The following is a 6000-nucleotide window of genomic DNA, read 5'->3' on the forward strand; positions in this document are numbered from 1 at the left end:
GCCAGATGGTGGTGGCGCACGCCTTTAATTCCAGCACTTGGGCGGCAGAAGCAGGCAGATCTCTGTGAGTTGGAGGCCAGCCTGGTCTACAAAGTGAGTTCCTGGACAGCAGCCAGGGCTACACAGAGAAACCCTTTCTTGAAAAAAAAAAATAAGTACATAGTGATAGTGAGCTCCCAAGATTACAATTAATTTCTCCAATGCTTCCGTGTCTCCGCCTCTTCATCCTCATGGTACTTGCCATGCCTGTAAACAACAAGATCCATGTTGGAAGTCAGATGTGACAGGTAAGGCCCATGATTACAGCACCCAGGAGGCTGATGCAAGAGGATAAGCTTAATGCCAATCTGGGATGCATATGAGTTCCAGGCCTGCTTATACTACACAGTGAGACTTCTCTCTTTTTTTTTTAAGGTTCAAGGTAAGAAAATTGACTAGATATTGCTTTTTCTGTGACTTGGTGAAGAATAAACAAAGATAATAAAAAAGTAACTTTATTCCAAAAGGAGAGGAAGAGCTTCAGAAGTTCACAAAGCAATGATGAGATACCACAAAAGTATCAGGGAAAGATGGGCAGCACACAAAAAAGAAGTCAGGAGCATGGCTCCACAGTTGGGGTGATGAATCAGAAGCCTCCTCCAAAAGGTAAGCTGAGCATCCCTGGTGAAAACAGACTGGAAGACCTACCCTCAGAACAAACTCACAGCTTTTACAAACCTCAAAACCAGTCTCAAGATTTGGTGAGACAGTGAATACTTTGGTGTATCAGTAGGAAGGAATCTTACTTTGTCATGATATTACCTGGAGGGCAGGAGCTGGGCACCATTTTGAGAAAAACTGTTGTTTGATACTGTACTACAGTGGAGCCTTGAGAACAAGTAACAGCTACAAGAAAAGGAGCCTGAACTTAATGGTACTAATTACAGTTGCTCTCTGGGAACGCATCTTGTCTGCAACTTTATAAATTTTCTCATGCTCTTTTCCTGGTCACATTTCACATTTTCCCCCATATCTTTTTTTGCTTTATTTGCTTTTTTTCACCATTGACCTGGATAAGAGTGAGAATCATGACACAGCTTGGCTAGTATTCTTTCTTTAAATTTTCTCTGCCAACTAAATTAGTATACTCCTTTTTAATTCATCCAATCTCAAATTCTCAGGACATGGAGAGAATATAACCAGGTTCCTTGCCAGAATGTCATCCAAATAGTCTTTAGTCAACTTTTTTACAGAGAATTTGTTCTCTCTGAAACCTTATAAGCTAGGTCTCTACAATCTACATTTCAATCAGTATTTTAGTCTTCCATATTCCCACCATAATAGCCCATTAAGCTCTGTTGACCGCATTTTAGATCTTTTCTAGTCCTAAGTTTTCACTCTTCTACATTCATCTTGTAACCAATTCTCAAAGCCTACATGCTTCATATGTTTGTCATAGCAATGACCCCACTCCTCAGGACTGTTTTCTGTTTTACTTAATTTTCATATTGTGACAAAATGCCTCGCAAGAGCAACTTCAGAAAGGGACTGAGTTGGCTTGCAGTTTGAGGTAGAGTCTTTCCTAGCAGTGAAGGCAGGATAGATGGAAACTGGGGAAGCTGCTTCCCCTGTTTCTACAATCAAGAAGCAAATATTGGTGAATGCTGCTGCTGAGCTTCTTTTCTCCTCTCTCCTCTTTCTTCTCTTTTCTTTTCTCTTTTTATCTTTGGGATGGAATCTCATGCAGGATAGGCTGCCCTATCAATATGTACTCAGGGATGACCTTGAATTTCTGACTCTCCAGCCTCTACCTCCTGAGTGCTGGGATTACAGCATTGTGCATCCATGCCTGGTTTTATGTGACTGCATACTAGGCAAGCACTCTACCAATTGAGTTTAATCCCTATCCTCCTATTTTCTCATTTTTCATTCAGTTCAGGAGCCAGCCCATGGAGTTAGTGTCTCCCACATTCTGGGTAAGTCTTCCCTGCTCAGTTCGACCTTTACAGAAATACCCTCATAGACACTAAGACTTGTGTTCTGCACTGATTCTAAATCCAGTGTATTTGGCAATGATGATTAACCATCATAGCCACTAGGGAAAACAGTATGGAAGTTTCTCATGAAACTAAACAAATAGAACTACACTATGGTACATCTATACCATATACATACCCAGAGGATTCTAAGTTGATATACCATAGAGATACTTGCACATCCATGTTTATTGCTGTACTATTTACAAGACCTAGGAAATGAAACTAGTCTAGATACTAATTGAGCGATGAATGGATAAAGGGCATTTTGACATATATGCACAACAGAATTTATTCCACAGAAAATAAAATGAAATGGTGACATTTGCAGGAAATGTACAGAACTGGAAACCATCATGTGAAGTGAAATGAGCTAGACTCAGAAAGTCAAATACTGAGTATTTTCTCTCACATACAGATTCTTTGGTGTGTGTGTGTGTGTATGTGTGTGTGTGTGTGAGAGAGAGAGAGAGATGAAACTAGAAAAAGGATCATGAGAAGAGAAGATCTTTTTTAATAAATAATTTTATTTTATAATTTTACATATCAGCCACAGATTCCCTTGTCCTCCCTCCTCCCACCCCCTAGCCTTCTCCCCAGTCAATCCCCCATTCCTACCTCCTCCAGGGCAAGGTTTCCCCTGGGGATTCAGCTCAGCCTGGTAGATTCAGTTGAGGCAGGTCCAGTCCCGTCCTCCCTACACCAAGACTGAACAAAGTGTTCCAAAAAGCCAGCCCATGCACCAAGGACAGGTCTCGGTTCCATTGCCTGGGGGCCTCCTAAACAGTTCAAGCTAATCAACTGTCTCACTTATCCAGAGGGCCTGGTCCAGTTCCATGGGGGTTTCTCAGCTATTGGTTCACAGTTCATGTGTTTCCACTAGTTTGGCTATTTGTCCCTGTGCTTTTTCCAATCATGGTCTCAATATCTCTTGCTCATATAATCCCTCCTCTCTCGCGCTGATTGGACTTCTGGAGCTCCACCTGGGGCTTGGACTTGGATCTCTGTATCCTCTTCCATCAGACACTGGATGAGAGTTCTATCATGACAGTTAGGGTGTTCGGCCATCCGATCACCAGAGCAGGTCAGCTCAGGCTTTCTCTCAACCATTGCTAGTAGTCTATTGTGGAGGTATCTTTGTGGATTACTGGGACCTCTTTAGCTTTCTGCTTCTTCCTATTCCCATGGGGGTCTTCATTTATCATGGTATCTCATTCCTTGTTCTCCCACTCTGTTCCTGATCTAGCTGGGACCTCCTGCTCCCCTAAGCTCTCTTTCCCCTGACCCTTGCCCTCCATTACCTCCCCCACCCCCAGTTTGCTCATGTAGATCTCATCCATTTCTCTGTCATTGGGCAATCCCTGTGTCTTTCTTAGGGTCCTCTTTACTAGGTAGCCTCCCTGGAATTGTGAGTTGCAGTCTGGTTATCCTTTTCTTTACATCTAGTATCCACTTACAAGTGAGTATATACCATGTTTGTCTTTCTGAGTCTGGGTTTCCTCACTCAGGATGATTTTTCCTAGTTCCATCCATTTGCCTACAAACCTCATGATGTCATTGTTGAGAAAAGAAGATCTTAAGGGAAGATAAAGAGAAGGAAAGTGAGAGTGATGAAATACAAGTTGGGGGAGCTACAAAGAGATGAATGTACCAAAAAGAAGTAGGCAGGAGGGATGGCAGTAGGCGAGGACAAAATACAGCAAAACATGTATGGAAAGCATATTAGGGCATATGTATCAAAAGGCCATAATAAAGCCCAGTACTTTGAATGCTAACTTTAAAAACTAGTTTTTGCCTTTGTGTTCTCTCCCTCTCCCAACATGTTGGCTTTAGCAAAAAAAAAAAAAAAAAAAAAAAAAAAAGAAAAAAGAAAAAAAAGAAAAAGAAAAAGAAAAAGAAAAAAGGTGGGAGGGGGTGAAGAAGGGGAAGACCATCTCCCTAACAGACTTTCTACCTGAGGATGGGGATACTGGTGGAGGAAGCACCTATGTCTCCAAACCAGTCAGCTGGGATGATGAAACAGATGATCTGGAAGGAGATGTGTCAACAACTTGGCATAGTAACAATGACAGTGTGTATAGGGCACCTCAAGTTGATCATTCTATCCTTCCCAGTGCTCCACAGGCTGCTCAGGAACCCACTATCGATGGGAGCCCTCTTCCCAAATCTCTATCCTACAGTGCTCTTCCAAGGAACCTGCCCTGTGATGTGACAGAAGACTCCATTAAGGAATTCTTAAGAGGGTGAAATATCAACACTGTATGTTTACCACATGAAACCAATAATCCAGACAGATCTAAAACTGCAGAATTTGAGGGCCTGGATTGTCTCTGCTCAGTGTTCTAAGACTCAATGAAGAGTCTCTAGGTAACAGGAGAATTTTGGTGGACATTGCTGGCCAAGCACAGGATAAAGACAGGAATAATTTTTTTCCATCAAGACAAAACAGACACAGACTATAGGGACCATCCTGCCACAGACAACTTTGATGGCTACTCACCTAGAAGAGGTGATGGTATCTTTGGAGACATGTATTGAGATCTTCAGATTAGTATCAGAATGGGTATCAGGAAGGATATTGGGATGGCCCACACTGAGAAACTGATCGCTAAGGGGACCAGATAGCTATGATGACCAAGGCAGCAGAGACTATGACCGAGGCTATGACTCCAGGATAGGCAGTGGCGGGAGAGCATTTGCTAGTGTGGACCATGGGGACTACAGAGGAGGTAGTGACCGCTGTGAAGACCAGTATGACAGATGGGACAATAGGTCATGAAGCTCCAGGGATGATTACTCTCAGGACAATTAGAGGCATGATGACAAAGACCCCCTACCCCCACCCAAAGACCCAAACTGAATCTAAAGCTGCGGAGTATGCCTAAGGAAGACGATTCCTCCGCTAGCACCTCCCAGTCCAGTCGAGCAGCTTCTGTCTTTGGAGGAGCAAAGCCTGTTGACACAGGTGCTAGAGAACGAGAAGTAGCAGACTACAGAAGGAGCAGAAGTTGTAGTGCCAGCTGGATGTGGGCCAAAACTAGACTGCCGGCTCCAGGAGAGAAGCCCAAGTTGGCGAAGGGAAGAAACTTGGGAAAGAGAACAGTTGAGGACAGGAAGTGAGTCATCGCAGACTTGGGCCCCAGCCACATCTGGCAGAAATACATGAAGGAGAGAGTGAGACATCTCTAGAAAATGAAACACCCAGTAGGAAAGACTGTCACTCTCTAATCTCTAAACCTGATCCACCTCTAAAGATAATACCAGTCCCTCCACCAAATGAGAATGTGTGGTTCGTCCTGCTTGATCTCAGAGCTAGGCATAGAGCAGCAGTCCCCTACAAAAGGTGGAGAGAAAGTAGCTCCAGCTCAGCCCTCTGAGGGAAGACAATCAAGGAAAAATGAAAATAAAATGGATGAGGTGTCCCAAGAGGCCAAAGTGGGAACTCCAGCTGTGGTCCTGGAAATGGAGAGAACAAAGACCACCGGAAGGAGTTGGATATGAAGATGGCAAAAAAAAGATCAAGACTCCAGATCTGCACCTGAGTCAAAGAAATCTGACAAGAATCAAGAATCCAGCCTCTAATTTCAGTTCTGCAAGCAAGCATGCTGCTTTCTCCATGGATGGTGAAGAAAAAGATGAGGGAGGTGGCTGCGATGAGTAGACCTCTACATCCTGTGCTTTCTCTTAGTCTCTCCACCCTGGAACATTCAGGAACAAATCAAACCTCTATCGAGACAAGAGAAAATGAAACTCACGATCTCCTGAAGACCTTTCTTAACTAAAAAAAATTAATGAAATGAAATTCTTTTGGATGCTGCTACAGCCTTTTAAAATATTAAAGTAACTGGAGAATCACCATTGTAGCCAGAGACATGTGGCTACTGCTTATGAATGGAGAAGTTGTGATGTGTTCTGATGATACCTGTGTGACTAGAGCTTGGGGCTCCATTCAGCAGAAATGCAGAGACAGTGAGATTCACTCAGC

General features: G+C 43.3%; 1 pseudogene; it reads left to right on the forward strand.

Moving 5' to 3' along the window:
* The window catches only part of LOC114706480, a 31138-nt pseudogene extending 25462 nt beyond the window's left edge, over positions 1-5676 (forward strand).
* Positions 5677-6000: the final 324 nt, after the last annotated feature.

This window comes from Peromyscus leucopus, chromosome X, assembly GCF_004664715.2.
Source record: "Peromyscus leucopus breed LL Stock chromosome X, UCI_PerLeu_2.1, whole genome shotgun sequence".
Classification (NCBI taxonomy): domain Eukaryota; kingdom Metazoa; phylum Chordata; class Mammalia; order Rodentia; family Cricetidae; genus Peromyscus; species Peromyscus leucopus.